Genomic DNA, 12,045 nt, shown 5'->3' with positions numbered 1-12,045 from the left:
GGCTTACACAACTTGCCCATTGAGGCAGTAGGTTGATGCAGATGGTTTGGCGTGCTATTCCCTGTGTACAACCAAAGAGACAGGTCTGTAACACTACATAATGTGTGAGGAATTACCCCACCATTTGATACATAGTAACATAATGAGATTTACCCAGATAAGTATGTACATGTCTGTAGAGTAGCTGCAAAAGTCTGATTTGATGAACAGTGAAATTGACATGCAGACTGCTGCAATGGAGTTACTAAAAGACTTGCGGTGGGAGTTGCACATTACTTACCTATCGCACATTGTATGTGTTGATGGCTCCCAAGTTACAATGGTGTTTCACAAGTTTCCAATAAAATAAACTAGTGTTGAATGAAAAATTTGTTGACAAACTGCCTATTGGCTTCTGTCTCGGGTTCTTCGGCCGACGTTCATCTAATGATTTTTCTGACGTTTTGCCAGCACGAGTGGCTGGCAAAACGTCAGAAAAATCATTAGATGAACATCGGCCGAAGAACCCGAGACAGAAGCCAATAGGCAGTTTGTCAACAAGTGTCCACGAAAGCCTTAACAATTTTGTAAAAATTTGTTTCCTGTACTATAGGGGAAAAAAGCCTAATGTATATGTGTGAATGACATCTACTAATTAGGTGTGAAGAGAGCTAAGTAGTAATAAATGGAAGATTTATAATAGACAAAATATAAGCAAACAGATTTTAGTGAAAAACACTAGTTTTTTAAAACCATCTAAACTGTCTTTGTTCTGTCACTTTTAATTTTAAAATAACTTTTTTCTATGTTATCTTGGTGTTTTGTTTGTCAGTATATAAACAGAAAATGTGATGGTTTCAATAAGTTCAACTGATGTTTCTGGAGAGTGTTACTAGTAGCATGTGTGATATGCATATGTGCTCAACAGTGCAGCATTATTCACTGTCTGAGATTCATGAGAGTCTGTACATCTGTCCCAGGACTCTCAAGCAAGAGAGAGTCCTTACTTTAGCACAGTATGAGGTGTATTCAAAAAATAGTCAGATTTGTATATTCACATTGTGTTGGGGTCTCTACAGTGTTAGCCATATCAGATATTTAGTCTGTCAGCTGTTGAGCTTACAAGTGTTTCAGTAGTGTTGGTGATAAAAATGATCAGAGAATATAGTACAAATTGTGCTTAGAGTTTCACTCTACCAGAACTAAATTTCAATAATTTTGAAACAGCACATAAATGACACAGAAAATGATAGGATTACTGGTAGCATTGGCAGGGAAAAAACATAAATGAATATGTGTGAGAGCGAAACTGGGAGCTGATGACTGCCCTTTTGTTTCATAAATAATGAGAATATTCTATCATTCAGTGTTAGTCTGTTCTGTATTTTATATCCTTACAAAATATAAATTGCATTTTGTAAGTAATAGTAACTGATTGCATAGCTTGTGCACTTTTATATATACAAAACAATTCACTGCTCCTGGTTTGTAGGGAAATATAGTAAGACCCTGATCACATATGCAAACAAAGTGATCGAATAGAGGTAACACCTGATTACTATTCAACAGACTGAGTGTACAGGTAATGCGGTTACAATCTCAACTGACCAAAGCTACTGTAGCCTATGTTTGTTTATGATAGTCTGTGCTAGCATACAGTAGTTTTACAACTCTAATTGTGCTCTAAGAATTTAGTGAAGTGCAACAACATTTTTAGAAATATCAAATAATGATTTTGCCGACCCTGCTTTCAGTGAAACTAAGGTTTACGAGTGGTATAAGCTTTTTGAAGAAGGCTGTGAATGTGATGAGCATCCTGGACACTCCAGCATATCACTGAGGAAATTGTGGGAAAGCTAAAGAAATAATAATGAACAGCCACCAAATCACAGCCGGGGAACATTGCTGCTGATGTTTTGGGTACGGAATGTAACAGCAAAATTTGTCTCATAATTGTTGAATTTTGAACATAAACAATGGTGAATGCAAGTTGCCCAGGACTCTCAAAATGGAGTCAACAACGATGCAGAACTTCTGAAAAATTATAACAGGTGATGAAATAGGGGCTTTTAGATATGACATTGAAATTACGGCTCAGTCGTGCCTGAGGAAACATTGGATTAACAAGTATTTTTAAACCCTTTTTGTTCCAAAAGTTAAACCTTAAACAACATTGTTTGATGAGTGTAGATTAAAAATATGCACCTTAGACAGCTAAAAGCTATCCCGAAAATTGAGTTCTAGAAGTATTTTTGGGATTGATGAAAGTACTGGCTTAAGTTTATAATACCCAACAGAGGCTTTTCATGTACAACAGTACAGTAGCCTCGATTAGAAGATGGCTTAACATTTGGTTTTATATTGGTGCAATTTTTCAAATTATTTTGCAGCATTGTAATCATAGAGTATGGATACTGCTTGTTGTCTTATATAATTCAGTATGTACACTACCTTCAGGATGTTGCCTGTATTTTTGTTGTAACTGTCAGTGCCAAAGACTGAGGTAAGATATGTGAAGAAGGATCTGAGAATGCAGTTTCATTTGGAGTGATGGCATTATTTGCAACTTAATAAAAAACTTTTTATTGCATTTTTGTTTTAGTTTTGGAAGAAAAATGTGTTCCTCTTTTGTTGGGTTTAGTAACTACTTCAAGCAATCAAGTCTGTTATTTGGTGCCTAAAAATGCAGATTTTCACTTTATATAACACTTAGTTGCATTTAGAGTTATTTCATAATTCATCTTCCACCCAAATCCTTTCATGCACTTTCTCTTGCAGTTTAGATTCTGGTAAACTGTTCACTGTTTAAAAACAACAGTGACATTCATGATTATAATATCAGAAAAAAGAAAGACTTACACTATCCTTTACTCAACCTATCTTTGGCACAGAAAGGGGTAAAATATGCTGCTATAAAAATTTTCGACAAACTACCAGATGAAATAAAATGTCTGACAGACAGCAGTAATAGCTTCAAAAATAAATTGAAATCATATCTCCTTGACAACTCCTTCTATACCATAGATGAATTCTTGAATAGGAATAAATGAATCTATAAATATAGTATAGGCATTTTGTGCCATTTAAGGGAATGGGGTAAATAATAGAAATATTTGTCTTTAAAAATCTTGTTTCATATGTACATTGCTTGTGCGCCTGACGCGTTCCACATCATAACGGCTACCGTACCATGCGATTGATCAATGGAACAAGCAACCAACTGACTAGTGAGGTCTTACCATTGCTATTATTGGCTGTTGAGTCATCAAGTGTACAAAGTTGTTATGCTGCCTCTTCATTGATTTTGTCAGCAAAGTCCTCAGTCAGAAAAGTAGATAGCTGAAAATATCTTCTTTTGTCATTCATGCCATTTTTAAAGCAAGCAAGGAGAAGAAATTCAGGAAAGGCAGACTTGTTTACTCATTATGTGTTCTGAAAAATAGTTTCTGAAGTATATATTATCAATTTACAACATAATGTAATGTAAATTGTTGGCTTTAAATCTGACAATAATGACAATGCACCTACAAAACGAGGTGTTTGCTGCACAGTTTCTCATCATGAGAAATAAAATATTTCACAAAAACACATACAACATACAAATGTTTCAAGTACATACAAATGAATGAAATAATGTGGTAAAGGTGAGAAATGTCTCCCTTAACCTTGGCTCTTGCAAATCAAAACAGAATCCCAAAACTTGCAACTACACAATTTACATGTGACAATAAAGTGAAAAACTGAATTTTTAGGCACCAAATAATACAAAATACTTTGAAGGATTTGGTGGTGTCTTTGAGCAAAATGCTACTGATTTCTCCACCTGACTCCTGAAGACAAAAAAGTGATTTACTTTCTATCTACAAATCCATCCATGACCAAATAAACCTCTATGCACCACAAGAAAGAGAAAGATGCATTAGACAAAAGGTGTTAGAAACTTTCATGATTCGACATCAACTACTACAGAGGAAATAAAGCATTTATTGCTGCTCACATCTTTACGGAAATACATCTTTTGCGTGAGTTGAGACCCTGTTAGTTTTCAACCTTCTAGGTGTGACTGCTTCATTAGACTTCTTGAGGGACAAGAATCAGTATGCTTGTAGTGAATTTGTGTTGTGAAAATATGAAGCCTATTCCCAGACACAAAGTTTGCTATCATCATCTCTACAAGCAAAGACCCAGCTCAGTATTTGTTTCAGTGAAGTGTACGATCTGCCAAGTGCTATGGCTGATGACACTACAATACACATCAAAGGCTGATCATCATTGAGCAGTCTATGTTTATAAAGAAAGTAAAACATGGCTATAAAGTCTGGCACTTACATGACTGTAAGACACGGTTTATTTTGCGTTTGTAGATTTATGCAGAACAAATTACAGGTCAGGAAGGCTGTGATTTCTTTCCCTTGGAACGAGAGTTGTGTTGAGCCTTGAGATGTATATGAGGTGTACCTGGTATGTCACCTATGTTCATTTCTTCATTTCATTGAGATTAATAATGTCTTTCCGTGAACCTAGTCATTATGCAGTGGGCACGGTTGTGCCAAATGTGATGTGATTTCTCAAGTTATGAGGGGGAAGGACCAATTACAAGAAGGGGAGTCTGTTTTCTGTGTGAAAGGATTCATGTCTGCCCCACGAGAATGCACAGAAAAGTAAGGTTAGCTTATTCCACCAAAATATTAGAGCATTGAGTAATAAGGTAGAAGAGCTTCTTGCCTGCTTGCAAAATTTAGAGGAAGAGATAGACATCTTGTGCCTGTCTGAGCACCACATAACCATAGGGTTAGATAAGTCACATATAAAGGATTGCAGTCTAGCAGCTTAGTCACGCAGAACTAATATGGGAAAAGGAGGAGTTGTTGCATATATTAAGACAGAACACAAGTTCAAAAGAATTGACATAAGTAGATTCTGTAGTGATCAGCACATAGAAGTGTGTGCTTGTGAATTAATGCTGAAAAACAGTTCACCTTTAATTGTAACAGTATATAGATCCCCAGTGGGAAATTTTGAATTATTTATGAGGAACCTGAATTCCTTACTGTTCGGTCTGTCAGACATCAGCAAGCTGTTAATGGTCTGTGGTGACCTCAATGTAGATTTTCTAATGGATTCTGATAGGAACAATAATTTGAAAACCTCATTTGCATCCTACAATTTGCTCTCAGTAGTTAACTTTTCATCACTGGTGGATAAAGACAGTAGGTCCCTAATTGATAATGTTTTCTTTGATGAGGAAAAAAGCAAGGAAGTAACTGTTTACCCAGTAGCAAATGCTCTCTGTGATCATGATGCACTATTAGACAGGATAAATGATGTAGTGCTTACAGTGTGGATACACCTCAGTGGAAGTCAGTCTGAATCATTAGTAACTACAGGATAACGGTTTTTAAGAGTAGTTTACAAGAAACAATCTAGGAAGACATTTATAAAGGTCCAAATACCAATACAAAATTTAATCTATTCCGTGACAAATTCATATCAGTATTTGAAAATAGATTTCCACATAAGCTAATCAGAAGGGACATTAAACAGCCAGGTAAAAAACCATGGATCACTAAGAGGATTAAAGTATCTTGTGAAAGGAAAAGGGAAACATATCTTTTGGCAAGAACAAGTAGAGACCCTGGAGTAGTTGCGCACTACAAAAACTACTCAAAATTACTAAGGAGGAGGAGGAGGATATTAGTGTTTAACGTCCCGTCGACAACGAGGTCATTAGAGACGGAGCGCAAGCTCGGGTGAGGGAAGGATAGGGAAGGAAATCGGCCGTGCCCTTTCAAAGGAACCATCCCGGCATTTGCCTCAAGCGATTTAGGGAAATCACGGAAAACCTAAATCAGGATGGCCGGAGACGGGATTGAACCGTCGTCCTCCCGAATGCGAGTCCAGTGTGCTAACCACTGCGCCACCTCGCTCGGTTCAAAATTACTAAGAAAGGTTATTAAAAATTCAAGAAACATGCATATAATGTCAGAAATCAGTACATCTGGCAACAGAGTTAAGGCAATATGGAATATCATGGAGCAAGAGACAGGACAACCAACCACAGAAGATAACATTACTATCAAATTGAATGGAAGGGTTATAAATGACAAGTCACAGGTAGGAAATGTATTTAATAATCATTTCTCAAACATAGTAGATAGCATAGGGACCAACAGTTCAAGAGGAAGATCACAGCAATATGTAGAAGTCACTCTCATAAAATTACATCATATGAATGTACCACCAACTTCGATTTCTGAAATTAAGAGAGTCATACATTCTCTCAAGAATAAAAGCTCTTCTGATTTTGAAGGTGTTTCCAATAGAGTACTAAAGATTTGTTCCCATATAATAAGTCTGGTATTGTCTGAAATATGTAATGCATCACTAACTCAAGGCATTTTTCCAGAGGGACTAAAATATGCTGTTGTTAAACTCCTCTTTCAGAAAGGTAATTAGAGAGATGTCTGTAACTACTGACCTATTTTACTGCTGACATCATTTCCCAAAATTTTTGAGATGATGATTATTCTAGAGTAGTATCTCACCTTGGCAACAATAACAGCCTCAGCAAATCACAGTTTGGTTTCAGAAGGGTTGCTCTACTGAGAATGCCATTTATATGTTCACACACCAGATTTTACAACCGTTAAATAACAAAATAGCACTGGTAGGTATTCTGTGCGGCCTATTCAAGCCATTTGATTGTGTGAATCATAGTATACTCCTAAATAAACTGAAGTTTTATGGGATTAATAGTATAGCCAACCAATGGATTATGTCATATCTAACCAAAAGAATGCAGGAAGTTGCACTTAGTAGTAATTAAACCAACAGGATCCTGGGTCATAATTCTGACTGGGGAGAAATCACATATGAGGTTCCCCAAGGCTCAATCTTAGGTCCATTACTGTTTCTCATACATGTAAATGATCTACCATCTAATGTACAACGAGCAGAATTGGTTATTTTTGCAGTTGTCACCAATATTGTAATCACTCCCACTGTACATACAGAAATGGAAGAAATGGTGTACAGAGTTCTAAAAAGTACCATTGACTGGTTTTCTGCAAATGGTCTCACCCTGAATTTCACAAAGACACATCACATTTAGTTCTGTACCTCTAGGGGTACTGCGCCAGTGATAAGTGTAACACATGGTGATAAAATAATATGTAGAGTGGTAACTTCTAAATTCTTGTGTGTCCATATTGATGAGAATTGAAATTGGAAAAAACACATTTTGGAACCCCTAAAAGAACTTAGTTCAGCCACATTTGCACTTAGAATCATAGCAGATTTTGGGGGGAGAGAAATCAGTAAGCTGACGTAGTTTGCTTATTTTCATTCAGTAATGTCATATGGTATAACATTCGGGTGTAACTCATCTTTAAGAAAGATCATCTTCATTACCCAAAAACATGCTGTAAGCATAATATGTGGTGCTCACCTGCGATCATCTTGTGGACATCTGTTTAAGGAGTTGGGCATTCTGAGTACTGCTTCACAGTATATTTATCCCCTCATGAAGTTTGTTGTAAATAATCCGCTACAGTTCAAAAGGAACAATGAAGTACATAATTATAATGCTAGAAGAAAAAATGACATTCATTACTCTACAGTAAGGTTGTCTTTAGCAAAGAATGGGGTGCTCAATGCTGCAACAAAAATTTTTTACCACTTACCCAGTATATAAAATTTTTAAGACAGCAAGGTAAAATTTGAAAATAAATTGAAAAAGTTTCTCCTTCTATTCTATAAAAGAAATTCTATGTTTGTAATGTGTAAAAGGATGTGGGTAGGACTTGCTAACTAAATCTGCATATCTTGTTTTCATTTTGGTGGGGGGGGGGGGGGGGGAAGGGGGAAGAAAAAAATATAATAATATGGTGATGTTTTAGAGTACAAATTAATTTTCAATATGAATGTAAAATGACTTGTTCCCCTAATGACGATTTATCATGCAAAATGATCCATGGAACATGAAAGTAACTAACTAACTAACCACAGAATGATATGATGATAAGCCAGTGTCCATCTAGTTGCTCATGACCTCACAGATGCCAAAGTCTTCAGCAGGGAAAATAGACCACCAGCAGTATGACCTGTTCCATGATATGACAAAAATTAGTGCTTCAAAAACATATATACCTTAGTATATTTACTTTCTGGCAACCCTTGTACCTGTATGTTTCCACCGTAAACTGTGACCAAACTATGCAAGTGTTGTAAGCTCTTGAAGAGCTGTTTTAAATCCATGAAACATTTTTAAGACAATTCATTAGTATTATGGGGAGCAAACAAGGAATTGGTGCACCGGTGGTCATGTTGGTGGAGTGAATGTGCAGGATGCTCAAACAGAGAGTACATGGAGAAAGAGGTAGGTGGTCTATGAGCTGGCTGCAAGCTTTTTATTTACTTATAGGAATATTTCAACTGCTCTCTGAGTCAGAATTAATCTTTACTCTCCAGTAGAGTGTCTGCAGTTATGCAGAAGAACTTGTTTATCAGTTTTACCACTGCATCATGAACATCAATGTATTAAGTGCAGGTTGAAAAAATGGCAACAGCTAACAAGATGTAATGCATTTTCTTAAAGTATAAATATTTTCAACTGAGTTAAAAGAACTGATTGTATTTAATTAATCCTAGAAATAGGGGCAGTAAATTTTTGTGCAGAAAAAGTGTAAGATGTCAGAGAACACCTTCATTAAATACAAATGTAAGAATTTGGCAGTAAGTGTAAATTTACTGATATGCATACTAAAAGTTAATTTGTGAAAGAAGTGAAAGAAATTTTTTAAAATCATGTTCTAAATACCTACGCTCAATTATGAGTTTGAGCCAAAATGATAATACCCGTTTCCATGGGTACTTATGAAACGTACTGCAGTAGGAGCCTGTTGTCATTTCTATCCTCAATAGAGAGAGTTGTGTCTATAGTGCTATGGGCTACAAATAAAGATGTGTGGTTATCTAAGCCACTGTTGAAAATGTGTGTCTGAGAAAGAGCAGGAGAGAAAATGTGAAATGTGTGTCGGTGAACACCCCTTACTGCCCCCAACACCCCTTCCTGCCCCCTGCCCCCCCCCCCCCCTCCAAGCACACATTCAAGTACACATCCTCTCTGTTGTGTAATAAAAGTAAAATAGTTTTGACATAAAACTGTTCCTTCTGAACATTAACTGAATAGAAGGACAAACTCCTTGCTTAACTTGATGTGTGTAGCTGCCACCAATGCAAAATAGAGAAAGATCCTGTTTGTCCGTCTTTTCATAGATGGTTGTGGGACTCGGCTGTTCAGTACAGGATGCCAAATCAAACGTCTTTCAGCTGTCTAATTTCCAAATTTATTTTATTTGGCTACCAGTTTCGGTGATTTACTATGCCATCGTCAGGTCCCTGACCAACGTGTAGGAAGTTTCTGCCCCAATTCCTGTCAAAATAGGGGCCAGAATTCAAATACTGGTAATCTGTAGACTTTTGATTGCTATAGTGATCACTTCAACCATCATCTGCCAACAGATGACAACCAAGGTGCAATCTTCCTACATGTCGGTCAGGGGCCTGAAGATGGTGTAGTAAATCACTGAAACTGGTAGCCAAATAAAATAAATTAGAAAATTAGATGGCTGAAAGATATTTGATTTGACATTGTGTAGAGAAAGAACTATCTAGTTTGGAAATATGTAAAGCCTCTCTCTTTACACCGAACCAGAAGTTCTACTTTTGGAAAATTTCTAAATTACGTGCTACACATATCAAATTGTCATCCAACATATACATTAGACCCTCCAAATGAGCCATCATGTAAGCAAACAGAACATGCCTGGTTAAAATGTATTGTTCTGAAAATGATGCTTCAAATCTTTCATATATTGGTTGATAGTTTCACTGGACAAGAAAAGTGTGTGTAAATATGCAATCTCCTATTTGTACCCTGATACATATCACTTCCTAGAAGTGGCAAGAAGTTTTAAATTGCTGGGCTGTTGATTTGACTATCCACAGTTTATTTTTTTGTGGCTTGCAACCACTAATTTTCCCCTGGCACATAACCCTGCTGATCAATATCAAGTTGATAGCAAGCTCATATCTATCATTAAGGGATCATGAGAATAAGAAAAGAGTGATTACAGCTTGTCTCACTCAACACATATGTAGAATAGGACAGAAAATTGTTCATATTGGTGTGAAGTATTTTATGTCAAACACTGAAAAGTGGCTTGGAGAGCATACAAGGTGGTTAGAAACATAGTCTGAAAATCATGTAAGGGTGTTGCAGGGTAGATTGTGCTGAGATATAATTGTTAAGAAAAAAAATTTGATACCTTGTACCATTTCTGAGTTAATTAGCATATAAGTTAGCCAATCAGGCTGCTGCATGTACAAATTCAAGCAGTCCACCAGATACAATTAGCATCAGCTGTTCTCATATCTTGGATGATTGTGAACGATACTGCTCAGCCTTTGTCTTGGGATTGATACCTATAATTTTTGTATTGCTCTCTTGTTCGGGTTTAGGAAACCAAATGAAGAATACCTTTGGTGACACTGTCTCTGGCAGACCGCTTGAATTTGCATATGCAACAGCGTGATTGGCCAATTTCAATGCTAATTAACTCAGAAACAGCACAATGTGTCGAATTTTTTTCTTAAGAATTATTTCTCAGCAAAACCTACCCTGCAACACCCAACACCCTTAAAGGCTTTTCATATTGTTTCTGACCACATTGTATGTTTAGCTGTAGATGTAGATGTAAGTGTAGGTAGCGTACACTACATTGCAGTACTTCCTGCATGCACATCAGCTGCTTTGTTGGTTTCATGATTTCTCTCTAGCCTTACCAGCAGGATGCCACATTCTTACTTGTGATACACCAGTCTTCCAGTAACAGATCTTTCACATGTGATCACTGGTTCTTCACAGGGAGACGGTCTGTCATTTCATTGTTTGTCACTGAGAATTGTTTGGACACAAAGGAAGCATCTGTGCCACAAAACCATTCTGTCATATCATGGAGTGTTGTTGGGATGTTGTGTTGTTGTTTTTGTTGTGGTCTTCAGTCCAGAGACTGGTTTGATGACGCTCTCCATGCTACTCTATCCTGTGCAAGCTTCTGGGATACACATCCACAAACTAAACGTTGATTTTCACAGTGTTGTTTTCTTCAAATATACAAAACGAATTTCTGCACAATACTCCATTTTATTGATGGGCTGCGCCATTTTGCCTTGGCTCTCCTAATGACATGTTCAGTACTGTAGCATGGGGATTTAAATATCTATGCTCATCTTCACAGTGTGCTGCATGTCCTTGATGGTTTGTTTGGTTTAAACCACGAGGTTTGTCACTGAATTTTGAGTGGTGATGTTTTTAATTCATTGCTAGTGACTTTCTCCTGTGAAAACCCCTTTGCTAGCAGCTTAAGGTGCTAGCTGGTGTAGCAAGATAGCAGATCTGGCTATCTCTAATTACTGTGTGGTGTATTTTACCACTGAGCATCTGTATTTGGATTTTACAAGCCGTTCATTTTCCTGTAGAAGGAGCATGCAGCATTCCCTCAGACATGGGATGTCTGATGCCTTCCACCTGAAGTGTGGTCTTGGATAAAGAGTACAGTGTGAGGCAACACCTAGTATTGTGTTATGCTGAGGCGTAGTGGCAGGGTCTAACTCTGGTTTAGTACTGGGCAGAGGATGATGAGTCAATCCTAACATTACTGTGCACCATGCTCAATTGTATATATATGTGCACACTTGCTCCTCTCATGGTCCAACATCAACTATGACTTTCTGTAATATGAAATGACCAAGAACTCCAATCTGATAAATTTTGGTGTGATGAGTTTTAAATGTATTTTCAAGCCAGTTATTTTGAAACATGGCAAATCATTATATGCCTATTAGTTCTCATTAAAACAATAAAAAATACTTTTCCAGTGTGCAGAACATAAAAATAACAACATAGCAAACAGCATTTTGCTACCTGCAAACATGGTGCATGTGCACTACTGGGATTAAAAGTATCTGGACACCTATTAGTGGGCATTAATATAGGGTGTGTCC

This window comes from Schistocerca cancellata, chromosome 4 (genome assembly GCF_023864275.1).
Source record: "Schistocerca cancellata isolate TAMUIC-IGC-003103 chromosome 4, iqSchCanc2.1, whole genome shotgun sequence".
Lineage (NCBI taxonomy): Eukaryota > Metazoa > Arthropoda > Insecta > Orthoptera > Acrididae > Schistocerca > Schistocerca cancellata.
Note: the sequence above shows the minus strand (reverse complement) of the source record.